The 16,341-nt window shown below is 41.8% G+C and overlaps 1 long non-coding RNA gene across 2 annotated transcripts in view; it reads left to right on the top strand.

Moving 5' to 3' along the window:
* Window positions 1–15,578, top strand: part of LOC111854670 (uncharacterized) — a 39,244-nt gene extending 23,666 nt beyond the window's left edge. The window contains exon 4 of one of the 2 annotated variants that reach the window (XR_002840734.2): window positions 14,753–15,578. This is a non-coding gene — a long non-coding RNA (uncharacterized lncRNA). Of the gene's footprint in view, window positions 1–443; window positions 572–14,752 lie in introns of those variants that run through there. The other variant, XR_011984595.1, reaches the window with a different exon arrangement.
* Window positions 15,579–16,341: the final 763 nt, after the last annotated feature.

Here is a 16,341-nt window from a genome sequence, read left to right on the forward strand (position 1 = left end):
AACGGTTTTACTGCTGATATATGTGGGGACTGGTGTCGGTGTGGTGACCTAAGCCTAACTCTCAGCTGCTACTAGATGTCGGCTAGCTAAGCTATGACGGAGGTCACCGGCCGAAGCGGGTAGGTAAACATGCACAATGCTTAATATTTGCATTTAAAGTGCCAAGTGGAATGTTCAGTCTAAAGACTTGGGCATTAGCACTGGAAGTAGGGATGCTGAGGGTCCTTCAGCGCCCCCTCTGGTTGTCAGTGGTAATGCAGTGTCAAAATACTTTAGGGTAGGATGCACATGCCAATAGTTTAAAGCAAAAAATGAAAAGCCAGCCATATGTTTGCGAAGCTGTTGTTGATAGCTACTGATGATACAAAAGAACTTCAGTTTATTGGTCATTCTGACCTTCAGCGCCCTGAGCTCAGAACGTCTTCCTGCGCTTATGGTTACAGGGACATGAAGGCTAGCGTTCGCTATCTTAGCATGCACGCTAACAGATCTGTGCTCCACTTCTTCCCGGCACGGGGAAACTCAAAAGGCGGCCAACTGTCTCCGGAGCCCCACGTGGGTGTCTGAAGATGTTTATGTAAGTTATGTTCTAAATATCGTGGGCTGTCAGTGGCAGTGAATGCGCCCCCCCTCCACCCCCCCCCCCCCCCATAGTGCTTCTAAATGGACGCCGTTTCAGAAGGCTCACCCCGTCCACCCAAATGCTTCCTCTACACACATTTCATGGGGGGAGCAGCTCAGGATCCTCAGCTCATGAAATATTTGCCAGCCACGTTTGCTTCTTCTGTTCCTGTGAATATCTGAACATAAGCAGGGTGTATGAGAACCCCCCCATAACTAAACCTTTGATAGTGCCTCATTGTCACAATTGTTTCTGTAGCATTGCCAGTCAAAATTAATGCCTTGAACTAATACTACTAATGATGAAACAAAGAGTCAAAAAACAAGGCATTAAAATATGAATAGCCCTGAATAGAACTGAGTGTTTGTGTATACCCTCCCCCCCCCCCACGAAAACACTCCTTTCTGCACCACGGCATCCAGGCTCATTCAAAGGCTCTACGTAGAATGCGGATGCTGTTAGAAAAAGAGCGACGAAAACGACTGCGGTAGCATTTCTTAGGAGTGCTTTGCGATGCATATTTCATCGAGAAGTTAATATGGTGGCTTTTGGTTCCGGACCGACTCCGAAAGCCAAAGCCACAGACTCTTACATTCTTTTCCCAGCACAAATATGTCTCTGTTATTTCTATTGGCTAATTTCGGCCGTCTCTGTAGCGTTCGCCTTCTGCTTGTTCCAAAGGTAACACAATTAACGATGAGCTAAGTGGTGCAGCATCTCCTGAGGGATTCCCAGTCATTCCCAGGTCAGCTGGGAGGTATAATCCCTCTTCCCCACGTCGTCTAAGCTGGCATAAGCTTTCCTACCTTGGGGGGGTACGTTTAAACTCCAAAGTAAACATACCAACATGATAAATTTTCTCCCACCCTCTGCAAGAGCAATAGCATTATCTGAGGCTGTTAACCTGATCTTGACCTGTTCATTATTTATAATATTGTAGCTTTGCATTGATTTCATGTCAAGCAACATATGCAAAGTACCATTTTATACTGAACATGCCTATCGATACTGAAACCCAAGATGTAATACTAAAGTTTAATACCTGCTTACCGCCATTAAATACTGTAAGACCTGAACCTTGTAGTTGTTTAGAGGCATATACTGTATGTCTATGTTGCATGCTGTTCAAACCCAATTCACCCCAAAACTGAGCTGCTGCAAAAATACACACATTTCTCCCGTCGTATTAGCTGGCGAAGCGGCCCAGATGGGTTCACACGCTTCCACAAAAGCGCGCTACCATGGAGAACATCTCGCCAGAGAGAACTGTGACCCCCGTATTTGGAAACACGGCATGTCGACTCTCATTCCCAGCTGCTGTTCACTTGGCAGCGATTCGGGCTGAACGCGGACTTGGGTGGGTGGGGGCTGACGGCTCACAATGGGATGAGGCGTGATGCACGACAACATCTGCAAACAACAGCGGAAACCCCCCCCCCCCGAGCCTTGGAACAAACCGGCAAAAGTACCAGCACTTTGGAGACGGCAGAGGAGACAGACCCACGGCGGAGGAGACAGACCCACGGCGGAGGAGACAGACCCACGGCGGAGGAGACAGACCCACGGCAGAGGGCGGCATTCATTTTTAACAAATGAGACACAAAACCAGAGATATGGCAACGGCAGCTTTGCTCGGTCGCGCACACACGTGCGGGAAGAGATATCATCAATGGTTTCACCATTTGAAACCCAAAGCCTTCTGCTCATCCACCGGGGCACTGAATCAACAATCTGAAAGCATCTCTAATTCCCGTCGCCAAGTTGTTCTCCTGCTTGATCCGACACCATCCTACCCTCTGCGAATCTGGCGCCGCCGGCTGCCCTCGACCTCCCCGCCTGTAGGTGGCAGACGTCACCTCTGCTGTCGTGCTGCTTCCTTCCTGCTTCTCCACCTTTTTAACATGAGCTTCTCTCCTGCAATGGACCTACGGATTCCCCTAAACAACCCTCTGTGCGATGCTCTTTATTTCGGAGCCGGTGGCATTCCGTGACAAACATTCCCTGACATTCTTTGCACTGTTACTCTTTATTGTCGTTCTTCTTGTTACTTTATCCTACCAGCACAATCAGTATCTCACAACTCCTAACTCTGCGTACTGGAAATGTACACACGTGTAATGTGTTTTGTTATTCTGTTTATAGACCCAGATTTCACACGAAAGTGTTTTTTTCTCACAGATTAATTTTGGTTTTATCATTGCTTCTTTTAAAATAGAATAATTTCTTCTCAATCTGCTCTTTACTCAGAAGCCTGTCTTTCCTCACAGTTCCCAAGTCAACTTTTTAAACATGTATTTGATGTGTATCTCATACATCCTGACTAATGAGTCATGCATACAACACAGTAAAGAGTAACTGAGCAAATTAGAAAGATCATGATTCTCCTATAATATGAATTTTGCATAATACAGTATGAATCTTGCACAATAAGATTATAAATTAGTGCAATAAAAATGTTAATACAGTATAAGAATGTACTAATGAAATGTAAAGTGTTTATTATTTTTACATAATAATGAAAAATTGAATTATTATTTTACTCTATTTTTGCTAAAATTCGGATAATTGCGGGACCTTAGTAAATTTGTTTTGAAAGGGTGGGGATGGTGTGTGACTCAGCAGGTTATGTTTGTGATCAGAAGGTTGCAGGTTCAAATCCCCTGGCTAGCGGAAGGGATTTGACCCAGCAACCTTCTGATCACAGACGACTGTTAGGCCCTTGAGCAAGGCCCTTACCCACAATTGCCCCAGGGGCACCGAACACCGGCTGGCCAAATGCTATGACCGTCACACTTGTTCTAAGCTCTGTCTGTGTGTCTTGTGGAGGGATAGGTGAAAAGAGAATTTCCCCATAGGGAACGAATTAAGTATTACTATATCTTAAATATTCTATCTGAGGGGAAAACTGTTGTTTTTTTTTTGTTTTTTGAAGATTTCTTACTTTCATAATCTGCATTATAATCATCTGCTGTTTACATTCCTTTTTGCATTCAAATTCACAGGAAACATCTATACAAAAATTAACCTTCAGCTACAACAGGCTCTTTGTTTGGCGACTGATCCGTGTGCGAGCAGTTATTGTGCAGCGACAGTGAAATATTTCAGCAGCGCCCCACATACCTCAGAGGAGAAATGAACACCACATAGCAGATCGGTGCATCCGTCTTGGTATTCCATGCTCTCTGAGTCGCCCTAAGGTTCACACGAGGTTCTCGCGGCACGGATGCTTCTGAACGCAACATTATTCCCATTTATATTTACCCAAAAAATGGAGACCTTTAAAGCTGAGGAAGAAGAAATCTCTTTAATTTATGTCATATACTACATCTTCAGTAGCTATCCCTAAGAGAAAAGGAAAAAAATCCTGTTGGTTTTCAAGCATTATGAGATTAAAAACAAATGTTCGAGGATAGTGGAATCCCGAGCTTTCCCTAATTACATGTCATCATTTTCTTAAATGAGCTCTGCTGAAACAGCCCAAATTGCTAAATATAGCTAAATATTGTCCTAGATGTTAGTCTGATGTGTTAGGCAAGTTCATTTTTAATATTCAATTTGCAATACCAGATAAACTTGTGACATAATGCACCGTGTTAGTCCTTTAGAATTAGGTCAATAGTTAAAGACAGGATCACAGCTTAGGCGTGATGATTATAGGGCACTTATACTAACTGCTACCTGACTACATCATAAGCTTCTGCTGCCATTATCATAACACTTAGACCTTGTTTTGATATTTATGGAGTCATGACTTTATATGATGTGTAATAACTGAGTCTCTTCTCAAGGGAAGTTTCATACCAGGAAACATACTGAATAGGGGCCAGTGTTACTGAGACCCATATAACAGGCTAAAGAAAAAACCATACATTTTACTGTTAGTTTTTGCATTAGCATTGCAAATGAAGAATATTTTGAGCGCAATGCTGAAGAACCTTTATTCAATTTCAGTCATGGGCATAAATTATGGGTGGAGTTGGGGGTTGTAACTAATCAGAACCAGTCAACACCCCCCCCCCCCCACCCCCGAAAAAAAAAAGTGTGTGTGTGTATATATATATATATATATATATATATATATATATATATATATATATATATATATATATATATATATATATATATATATATATATATATATATATATATATTGTCATGATCAGTGGGTGGGAACCTCAACCCCCCCAATGTTCAATCGAAATTTACGCCCTTGATTTCATTGTGTATAAAAAAAGATAGCAATTGTGATCAGAAGGTTGCTGGTTCAAATCCCATGGCTAGCAGAAGAAACAGCTTGGACCTTGAGCAAGGCCTTACCCACAATTATATCAGCTTATAATACAGAATCCTCCGTCACTCTTAATGACTTACAATTGGATGCATGGATTGAAAATAACTTAGTTATACCAATACAATGTTTTCCACTGGATTCCAAAATCACTTTAATTGGGCTCTACTTATATAATGATGTGCTGTCTTATCTAATTGTTCTTGAAAGGCAAACATTTATATAGATCGTTTCAGAAAGATTTTAGACCTGCTGGTATCGTGATTCAATGGAGTGCCATTAAATGCTCCTCAACGTTCATTAATTACTAGCAATTGAGGAGATTATTATGACAATTAAATGTTGACGTGGAGAAAAAAAAAACATTGCTGATAGCAATGTTGAGATTTAATTAGTTAATTAAAATAGATTTAAACACTTTTTAGCATGGTAATGATTTGCTTATTGCTGCCATTGAATACAAAGATGAATATACTTTCACTAATCTTACGTAAATTAATGACGTAGAACAGAAAAAAACTGTGTTCATACAAGTGCATTTGGAAATTCTGCTAAGATGCAGACTGGTAGTTCACTGCACGAGAAACTACACTACAAGTCAAAAGTTGTTCACACCACTGCATTTCTATTTATGTCATGTGAGTGAACAAACAAATAAAACAAGTTTCCTTTATAACATGGAAAGAGCATGTAACAGTGTGTCTGGCATCCTATTTACTGGTTGTGTGGTGATGGTATAGTCAGATTCTAGGCCGTCCTTTAACTATAAATGCACTAGTTGACTGTTTGATCCCATGAACCAGAGCAGTATGTAATGTCCCTTGTACGCCCCGATATTTTTCTGCTGTTATAACTGCTTGTGAAGGTGTCCTTGATTCATCAAAGTAACGATTTTCTTGCTATTAAAGATGCTCATGGTGAATATACTGTAATTTTTGTTTGTTAGCAAAGAATATAGAGTGTATTTTTTAGTAAAGGTTAAATGAGCAACATGCAAATGTAGAAAAACGTTTGACTGGGAGTGTATTTCGCTTATATTAACTTTGAATTCTGAGAATGCGGAATAGTGGTATGTCAGAGGTACAAGACAGTAAGTGACATGCTTTATGGTTCAAACAAATAATGAGCTTTATTAAGAAGGCACAACACTAAGCTACGGTCACGGACCTTTAAATACCAGTGCAAAAGCAACACATGAAGAAGCTCTACAACATAAATAATTACCTCAAAGTCAGAGCAGCCCTTTGGCCAACCCACACGAAGAAGCATACGTCCCATAGAGACAGGCTCCTCCATTCACCCAGCTGACTACTTAAACCACGGTGGTAATTAGTCTAATTGGGGCCAGCTGGTTTCATTACCAGAGATGTGTGTAGGTATGGGAACTGGTGTGCAATTACTGTGCTAATGTGACACTTTAACCTAGTCCAGGCCAGTGCTGTTGGATGCTCAGATTATTGATAGATAGATTAGTATGGAGTAGTATGGAGTGATAGATTAGTATGGAGTGATAGATTAGTATGGAGTAGTATGGAGTGATGGATTAGTATGGAGTAGTATGGAGTGATAGATTAGTATGGAGTAGTATGGAGTGATAGATTAGTATGGAGTAGTATGGAGTGATAGATTAGTATGGAGTAGTTAATACACCTAGATCTCTGTAAGGATTCCATAGACATAACTAACATTTCTCAGTATAAATGGCCACCCCATGAGTGTATTTGTTTCATTCTAGTGTCTTCAGCAACATTAAAGGCAAAAGCCTTAAAATTCTGGCTTTTTACTCCCAGTGAATATAGATACTTCCATCAGCCTGCAGCTCTTGTATCCGGTTTCTTTGAAAGCCTTTGTTTATAGTCATCGGCCCAGCAAAATGAGACACGAGGCCACGTAGCGGCTCTGCTGCTCTCCGGCGCGTCCTTCCCGTCGGGGGTGCGATGAGCGTGTGGTCACGTGGCTCGGAAACGCCTCGCACACCCACACGAAATCAAGCTCCTCTTCGCCTCTGCTGCAGGTGCAGCCAGAGATTTTTTTGGGTGATAATTTAGATGTTACTTAACCATCTGCCGGTCAGACTAAAGATAGTGTTCTGAGAGGCTCGGCAGCTGGAGCGCATCTCCGTGTGGGCTGCATGTGTAGGCCTCAGCTGTACCGTCTAGAGTACGGCTTCTCCTTTGTACCGCTGTGGCTTCCCGGGTGCCGGAGATGTGCTATCGACTTGAAGCTTTGTGGGTCTGATCTCCGCAGGGACAAAGGTGTGGAATGTCATTTTTGAGCCTCATAAGTGTCATTTTAGACGCTCCTAAATATTTTTTTGCAATCTGTTCTCAGCGATAACTGTCTATACAAGTAGATTCAAAGGATTTGACTACTGAGGCAAGGGACACAGTGGATGGGATCAGCCAAGTCCTGACTGAAACATTTACTCCTGTTTCATGCTGTGAGATATTAGATTACCAGCAATCTACAGTCTCTAAATTGCTCATAGTGTGTAAGGATGTGGATGAACCTGTCTTGTCATGGACTGGCAACCCTTACAGGGTGTACCCGAGCCTTGTGCCCTGTGCTGCCTGGGGTAGCCCCCCCCCCCAGTGTCCCTTACCAGGGTACACAGTTGGAAGACAGATGAACAACCCAGCCTATGTCAAGTAGTGAACTGTAAAAAAAAAAAAAATCAGACATATTGCCATATTTATTTTGAACATAATGGCATCTCCACAGAAGCTCATGTATTTAGTCTGACCTTTACCAGACAAGAACCGCGGCCGTTTTATTCAAGACTTAGTCCTGATGTGACATATTTTCCTGCTCCTTGAAACTACAGTGATACGATAGAAGAGGGTGTGTCTTTGTGCAATGTATCTGTGGATATGTGTGTGTATTCATACACTTGAGTCCCACTATAAGATTTATTGTATTGAACATTTTCTTCATTTTGTCTTTGCCCTTACGGCAGACTTTTTGACAAGCTTTTCGGAAAAATCAGCTGTTTCTTGGCAAAATCAATCTGGGGGACGGACATGATGGTGATACTCTGATATGATTGGGTATTAGTAAGAAATCCAACTGCTGTATAGGACAGCTACACCCGTATCCTTAGAGCACCCTATATGAAGTGTTATGCTTCATCAATCCCATGTTATATGCAAATATATAAATATGAAAATGTCCATCCATTTTCTATAACAGATTATCCTATTCAGGGTCACGGGGGGTCCGGAACGTATCCCAGAGGTTATGGGTGAAAGGCAAGGAACAACCCAGGATGGGGCGCCAACCCATCGCAGGGATGTAAAAAAGTCATCCTGGCAAATTCATGCAACAAATCAAACAAACTTTATTTAAAAAGATATATAACTGTTAATGTCAAAATAATTTGAAATAATAGGGTTGAGAGAAGACCTGCTTAATTGGCTCGTTTTTGATGCAGAATGTTCTATCCTGGAACGTGGCTGACGTGCTCTGTGTTTTTTTTTGTCAGCATACATGGATTTGAGACCTTTGAGAACGTCGGGTCTTTGCTTAGTCCCGGCTGATCTGCCCACTCCTAATTAATGGCTTGACACCAGATAATGAACTTAATGGAGTACACCACTAGCATATGGTGTGCGCGCCTACGGGGATCCTTACTTTTACATTTGATAAATGATACTCTGCATAATTCTGTGTATTAGGGTTTCATTTGCCCAGGCGGGTTTTTCGTGGGCAGTAAAGATCAGCAAGAGATAGGATGGGGGGGGGGGGGGAATACGGGAGATGAGGCCACAGCCCTGCATTGGAAGACATTTCTAGAAGCATCCGATGCCATCCTTCTGGGACTGAAGGGGTCATATTGTACAATGTAAGTGCTTTAGCTAAGTTGTTCAGAGACGAGTGGAGAGAAGAGGGTCTATTGGAGACAAGTGTGACTTTTAGTGGAGCGTTCTGTCGTCGTCTTGCCATGGGCGCCGCCCCCCCTCTCCCCCCCCTCCCCCTGAATGTATAAGTGCACATGCAGTGTCCAGCCGCCTTATCGTGCTTCCCCAGGCTTACTGAGAGCCTCTCTTGCATACATGCTTATATTCAGGGAAGTATACAGGGGTGGGGCGGGGCCAGCTGGCCCCAGCTAAAAGCTGATTGGCCCCCTCTCCTGTCACTCACCAATTCAAAACATATCATTGGCTAATAAGGTAGGGCCCTTCTTATGCCCCCCAATCAACATTAATAAACCTTAAAATTGCCCAAAGTTGTGTTCAGATGGATGGATGGATGGAATGACAAATGGATTTATGGAAAATGCTGCATTATATCACCAAGGACAGAAATCCTGGTCTCTAAACCAAATGTATTATATTTTATTATTTATTTGAGTTACATACATAATTTCCCTCTTCATGTTATAAGAATAAATACTGCCAATGTACTAGAGTATATTAAATATGTATGATGTGCTAGACACATATTAAAGTGCAGCTGAGAAAATGTAACGTGATGTATGTCTGTTTTCAGTCACGGGTAACTGAAGTCTCCGTCTGCGTTATTGTTATTGATGGGTTCATACGGCGTTCTGAAAAGCCTTAAAATGCCGTGTCTGCTGCCAGCGCTGCCGAATGCTGGCTGTCGCCGCGGCGATGAAAGGCGAGCTTCGGCACGGCGAGCGACGGTGGCGGAAGGTCCCCGGAGCTTAGCGAGTGGCGGTCGGCATCGCCGCGGCGGAGCTCAGACCTGGGTCTGGACAGCAGGGAGGCCGTTTGACTTTAGTTACAAAGTAGATGCACAGACTGCAGGTTAAACAGGCGGGACATTATGATTAGAAAGAGCCGCCCTGTTCTTTTCTTCTGACCCAAATTTCTTATTTAGTCATTAAATCATCTTCGGAAAAGCTGGCAAAAGTAAAAACAAATACTGAGGCAGTATTAGGGCTTAAAGGCATTAGGATTTTAAGCAATAATTTGTCCCTGGAATTACTTTTTTTTGTTGGACCCTTGTGCAAATCGCACAGCATGAATTTCCTCATCCGCCGCTAGAACCACTTTCGAATTACACAGGTCACGGTGAACCTATCCCAGGATGCATTGGGTACAAGGGAGGGGACACCGTGTGTGGGACGGCAATTCCTCACACGGCACACAAACCGTAAGGGCAATTTAACCCACACGACCATGGGGAGAACATGCACACCTCTACGCCGAGCCAGAGACCACAGATAAACCCACAGTCCTGGATTCGCAAGAAAATTGTGCTTCTCAGTGAGCCAATATGCCAGCCATTCAGCTGTTTAAATGGATTTTTTTTATAAACTATAATAGAAAGGAATTATTTTTCCATACCATGTCCCTCTTCGACAGTGTTGGGAAGGTTACCTTTGAAATGAAATAGGTTATAGAATACTAGTTAAAAATGTAATAAGTAATATAACTATTTTGATTACTTCTTCAAAGTAATGTAACTTACTCCATTTCATTACTTTTTCATTACTTTTCTAACAAATATTTTAAACCGGGCAACAAAGCTGGGAAATACCAATGGCTTTGCTGACCCGTGCTGTCTGCAAATATGCGAAAGAAGTGATTTCTGCACGGTGACAAGATGCACAGCAACAGTGTTATATTCTACATTCTACATTATATTCTACATTCTTTTTCTACTGAAAATATTTTTTTCAGATGTAACCCCTTTTGAATCACCAATATTTTGATTAGTAACATTAATTTAATTACGTATTTTGTCTCAGCAACTGTAACAACTGTACAGTTACAAGTATTCTGTAATTTCATCACGTAACACCCTTACGCCATAGCTAGTTACTCCCCAACACTGGCCGGGGACAGGGGGATTCTCTTACTAGACATGAGGCAGCTTTTTCCATTTTGAGATGCAGCAAAATGACACTTGACAGCACTTACAAGATGACCCGCAGAGTTGGGGTTTAGGGTGTGGTGAGAGAAAGCAGAATAAGTAGTTGTACGGAGAGAGAGAAAAATGAGCGTGACCGGCAAGGTGTCGGTTGGCAATGTGATCGCGTCCATTTATCACCGTCACAGCTAAAGAGGGGCAGGGAGGTGACTTTCGACAAGAGATCGTTAGGGTACGAAGAGGGCTAGATTTCAAAAGCCAAAAGGTTTCGGTGTAAAGCCTCGCCGATGAATGAACGGCTGTCAGGCCGTCTTCATGAAATCCGGAGTGCTAACAGTGTCTCAGGAGCCAAAATAGCCATCCTGACTCTCTTAAAATTCACTCTTTACGGCTGGTGGGGTGGGGTGGGGTGGGGGGGGGGGTACTTAAGAGTGTCACTCGGTAGCAATTACAGTCAATTTAGTACAAAGTGGATTTTGTTTATGAGCGACATCTTCATAGCATTAATGAAAAAGTGGGATATCTTTTAGACGTGAAACACATTATAAATTCTTTAGTGCGGAAGCACCTGAGACAGAATACTCAGAATGCAAAGCACAGAATATCCTCACGGGAGCTCATGTCACAGTTTGAAAAATGCCAGGCTTTCTATACATGCCTTTCAAGGGAATAGGATAATGGACTGGGCACCAAGAATCTTCCAGAAGCTTTGATATTTATAGAAATGCTTTTCGACGAAGTCAAAATAACAGAAAAAATATTGATTCAGATGCCACGAACAAAGGACGGACTTGTCGCCGTGTATCAGCTAGGTTTTTTTTCGTATTATTTTCTTACATTGAACATGTTGCTTACTGTAACACAGTCTTCTATCCGTGTAGAATTGTACCCATACATAACCTCCAAGTTCACAGCAGGATTTGGCTGATTGTGAAAATGTGCTGCATTTACACTTTGATTGGTTGATTGGTGTCAGCCTCGTTCGGCAGTGAAGCTGCAGTGTAATCCCTTAAGCTTTTGAAGCTGAATTCATTTGTCCCCTCTGTCATACATCTGTTCATTTTCTGTCATTTAGTTCAAAAGGGACAAAGTTGGGTTTAATTTAAGGTCATTTTCTGTCCCTGCTATAGCATCAGAGCTACAGCTCTGATGGTTTTAACAGATTTTAATACTTGCACAACAAATGTAATTATCATCTTTGAATGTGTTCAGTTTTCTTCTTTTTCTTTGTTTTTACTTTCAGACACCTTGAATTTCAACTGGCAGCCATTTGATTTTGGACATGCAATAACGTTTTTTGATTAAAAGTACATAATGCAGTGGAATTAATATGCTTCTGTCAGATTTCAAGAGTGCCGTGACAGCGGAGAACGAGAAAGAGGAACTTTGAAAACTGTGGAAAAAAAGTGGAAACTTTTGAAAGTATAAACTTATTCCTTGCTGAATTATTCCACTGACTGACTGTATGCAGAACTGAAGTTTTGGATTTCCCAATCCAAACTCGACAAGCTTCCAAAATACTAGTATTATTACGATTACTACTACTACTTATTATAACATCAGCAATAATAATAACAATAATAAATCAAGCCTATTACCATAAATGACTGCAGTTGTGGGGGTGGAGCCAGAGACTTGGACTTCTAAAATGACAGTGCTTCTATTGGATAGTGCTGGTTGTAAATACTCACCGTTAGGGAAGTAAACCAATCGCACAAGAACCAAAACTGGGCTTCACATTACCAACACTGTAGGGGGAACATGCATTAAAAACAAACTCCCTGGAGTTTTGATTTTCACGTCCATTTTATTGTGAAGTGGATGTCAGACCTCAGGAAGACATTGTGTTACATCCAAATAATATTGGCCAGGGATATTTATTTATAATGAAAAATGATCTCCCTATTATCACTCCATTCCCACTTCTGTCCCTCACACATACTTAGTGTTCATGCTGATAAGGGACTGAACTACTGACAGTGTGTAATATAAAAGGAAATAGCTTAATTACTGTTATCTTCAAGTCTGATATAAATGTCCACCGTCAGAGTTACAATCATTTCCTTAAAACTGAATTTTATTACCAGGATAAACATCTTAGAACATCCCCACCCATACTGACGTGCCGTTTTTGTTCGTTATAATTCTCGTTTTCTTGAGTGTTTGTAGTAGGCTTTTAGCTGAAATAAAAGGGCTGTGATATCCGTGAGCTAAGGTGATACTTCTAAAGTGACATTCAATATGCAAAATTGGTTTATTCATAATTCCCTTATTTGTATTTCTTAGCTGACACCTTTATATGAAACATTGATTATTATTATTATTTTTGGTTGCATTTGTAAGGACAGCATTCAACACACTCAGTGGTGATTTAGCATTTGAACCGGAACATTTTAGCCCAGAGTTCAGGTTGCAGGGTTGCAGGAAAGTTCCGCTGGCTAATCGGTTTTAGCATTTTATGTCTTTACATTAACAATCTTGTGCTGCTGTTGGAAATATCGCATCCCAATTAGAGCATTTACGCAGCGGTATGTGGTGCACAGCAGTGTTTCTGCAAGGCCTACACTTCAACAAAAACAGACTGGAAAAAGAAAAAAAATCTACAAAGTAGTCCACAGGAAGTCAACTCGTGCTCACTTGCTAGCTTTGCCTTACTCCTTCAAAGTACATCAGAATTCTGTTTTTTTTTATTTTATTTTATTATTTTTTAAACAGAGCAGGGATCTTTCGTTCCTTGGTGTGATTATTTTTTGCCGTCTCGACGATCTGTCATCCTTAGATAAAAATTTTGGCGTCAGAAATTTCGCGGCGGAGCGCACTTGCGATGGAGCTATTCTGGGACTCCGTCTTCCCGATGCGTTTGCGGCGAAAACGAAACGTTGTAAACTCGGCAGCGCTGAAGGAGAATTTACATTCGGCATGAAAAGTTATAAACAAGATCCATTGTCTTCCTTTGAGAGGCATCGACAGCGGCTAACAATCCCAGTGATAGCTGAACTACTTTCGCTGTCCCAGGTGGCAGCGTGAAGACACCGTTTTTTAGTTTGATTTTCGCTGTGCTGTTAGGTTTTGTTTACCTTTCTTGTTTTTACAGTAAAGATTGTAACTAGATGTCATGTGGGAGCCCATGTTTTAACTGAAATATCAGGTGGCCTCAAAGCAAAATGCAGTCATTTCAGTGTTCGGCATTAGCACTCTTCGTTCGGACAAATACTAAAGCAAGTCGTACTGTAACAGAAATGATTTTGATGAGAATAGAAGGTCATAAGCTTTCTTGTGTACAAACCTACCAACTAGGCAAATTATTCGCTGTTGGGTACACAGTAGACGATTATGATGTTAGCGTCTATTTCAGCTTCATTGAGGGGTGCCCCACAGCAAAAATGTCCTAAATGTTCCCGCTTAGATTTCTGGACTGAAAAAAATAACTGCTCAGACAAAGATTTTTTTTTGTCCTTTTCAAAATCATTATCACAAAGTCATAGAATTTCCTGAGGCACAGTAGCTTCAATGATCCATGCAATGCTGCACGGCCTGGCTGATAAAGAATGACCCACAATGCACCTCTCTCTACCAGAATCAAAGCCATAGAAATGCATATCTTTTAAGATCTACTGGACCCTGACCAATGCCTTTGTGACATGTGAATGACTTTAGAAATCAATCCCATTCTAACTAAAACACATATGTCCGCGATGTACTGCAATTATCAAATATGACTGCTTATTACTGGGAATTAAACAGGAAAGCCAGATAAAAGAAATCGACTATTCCCCACCGAGACTCTGTTGTTTTCATTAAAAAAAAAATAATGACTTGAAAATCCATAACGAATAGGCATGATACAATAGTTGTGAAATGTCCTCTGCGAGAATCTGCACAGAGAGTTCCTAAGAAGCTACAGTTGTTGTTTGCAACAATTCCTGGACAATCGTGATGTTTATTAACGTGTGAAATGTAGTTTTTGTAGGTTTTTTATTTGCCTTCTCATCCATTATTTCTTACAGCACAAATGACCATCTCACAAAAGACATAAGGCAGGTAGTGTGATTGTCCTTCAACTGTTGTCTTCAGGAACAAAACTGCAATCCCTGCTCACTGGGACACTGGAGTGCAAGTCCATTAAACTGTCAGTGGCCTGGGAGCCCCTTCCTCGTGCTGCGGGGACCGGGTCCTGCAAATGAGCGCCGGGCTACAACAAAAGGGCCACATCAGAGAGCAAATCAGGTTTAGCCTCTGGCTCCCAGCCCTATCTCTGATGATTGGTCTGCTCTGTTCTGGGACCGCATCTGTGTCTGCCATTTTCAGGGGCCCGGTCCCACGTAACCAAAGCGAAACAGGGACACTGGTAACGAGTTCTGGAGGACACAGGGATTTCTGATGCTATATAAAAAAAAAAGCAACAGCTAAAAGCAAAGACAGCAACGACCTTTGGGAGCTCTGAAGTTTCTTTGTAGCCGACAGCCAAATAGGAGGAACCAGACGCTGATTACTAAGCTGTAATATTCTAGGTGTTTCCAGCAACCTGCTGTGCTTGTATTCTTTGTGTATTTATCCACTGTACTAATGTTTCTGGACTGTTAATGAATCACGATAATAAGAAAACAGTTCCGTTAAACAAATATTAAATATGTAGCAGGAAACGCGTAGATATGCCAAGTCTTCATAAAAGAGTGCAGCACTGTGGATTTACGAGCAGTTAAATTGTATTATCAGATCAATTACAAGGTATGATTAATTATTCATTACCATTCACATTAATATGAAATATGTTTAGATGTGTTGTTTTGAGATGAGTTTTATACCAACTGTTGGCACTAATAAGGAATTAAAGTGGTTGGATATATTGTGCTTTGGTATTTCATTAAAATCTATGAGGAAAGCATCTGCAAACATTATTGTCTTTTGCCTGAGCCTTAGCTCTTATTTCCTAGGGAAAAAAAAATGTCCATCTATCTTCCATAACAGCTCATCCACTCCACGGTTGTGGTGAGCCTGGAGCATATCCCAGAATGCACTGCACTCTGGGAAGGGATACCCTGGGTGGGGATGTCAGTTCCTTGCATGTGGTATGGGCAATTTAGAGGTATTAGTTTGTCTAACCTAGGGGTCTCCAATATGTTTCACGCTGACAACTACTTCTACAAATGCATCTGGGGCGTGAGGATTAAAGTTACTGACAGGAGGCGCTGTGGGCTAACCACGGTAAAAGTTGACTCCCGGTCGGCTGATAGTAGCTTGCGGTTGAGCTATTAGACCGCTGGCCTAACTGTGTTCCTTTGCACTGTGCCTGCGAAAAACCATCATAATCAGAGATTAAATCAGAGTGCGAGATTCCTGGCCAATGTGGGGCAACAGTGCGACTCTCAGAGCCACCCTTGAATGATCATTATTAGAAATCAGACACATTAACTGCAGTGTCATGCCAATCATAACCAAAGCAATACGCTTCTAGCGTCCCTCTCCTGAAGAATGGCAGGCTGCTGCCTTGCTTGTCTACATTTTAAAGGCTGCATGGGAGTAATGAGTGTTTTCCGCGCTAACACTTTGCAGCGTAGCGTTTAGCGGCAGGAGCGTGGGCGGAGCCCTGTGATTG

This window comes from Paramormyrops kingsleyae, chromosome 21, assembly GCF_048594095.1.
Source record: "Paramormyrops kingsleyae isolate MSU_618 chromosome 21, PKINGS_0.4, whole genome shotgun sequence".
Lineage (NCBI taxonomy): Eukaryota > Metazoa > Chordata > Actinopteri > Osteoglossiformes > Mormyridae > Paramormyrops > Paramormyrops kingsleyae.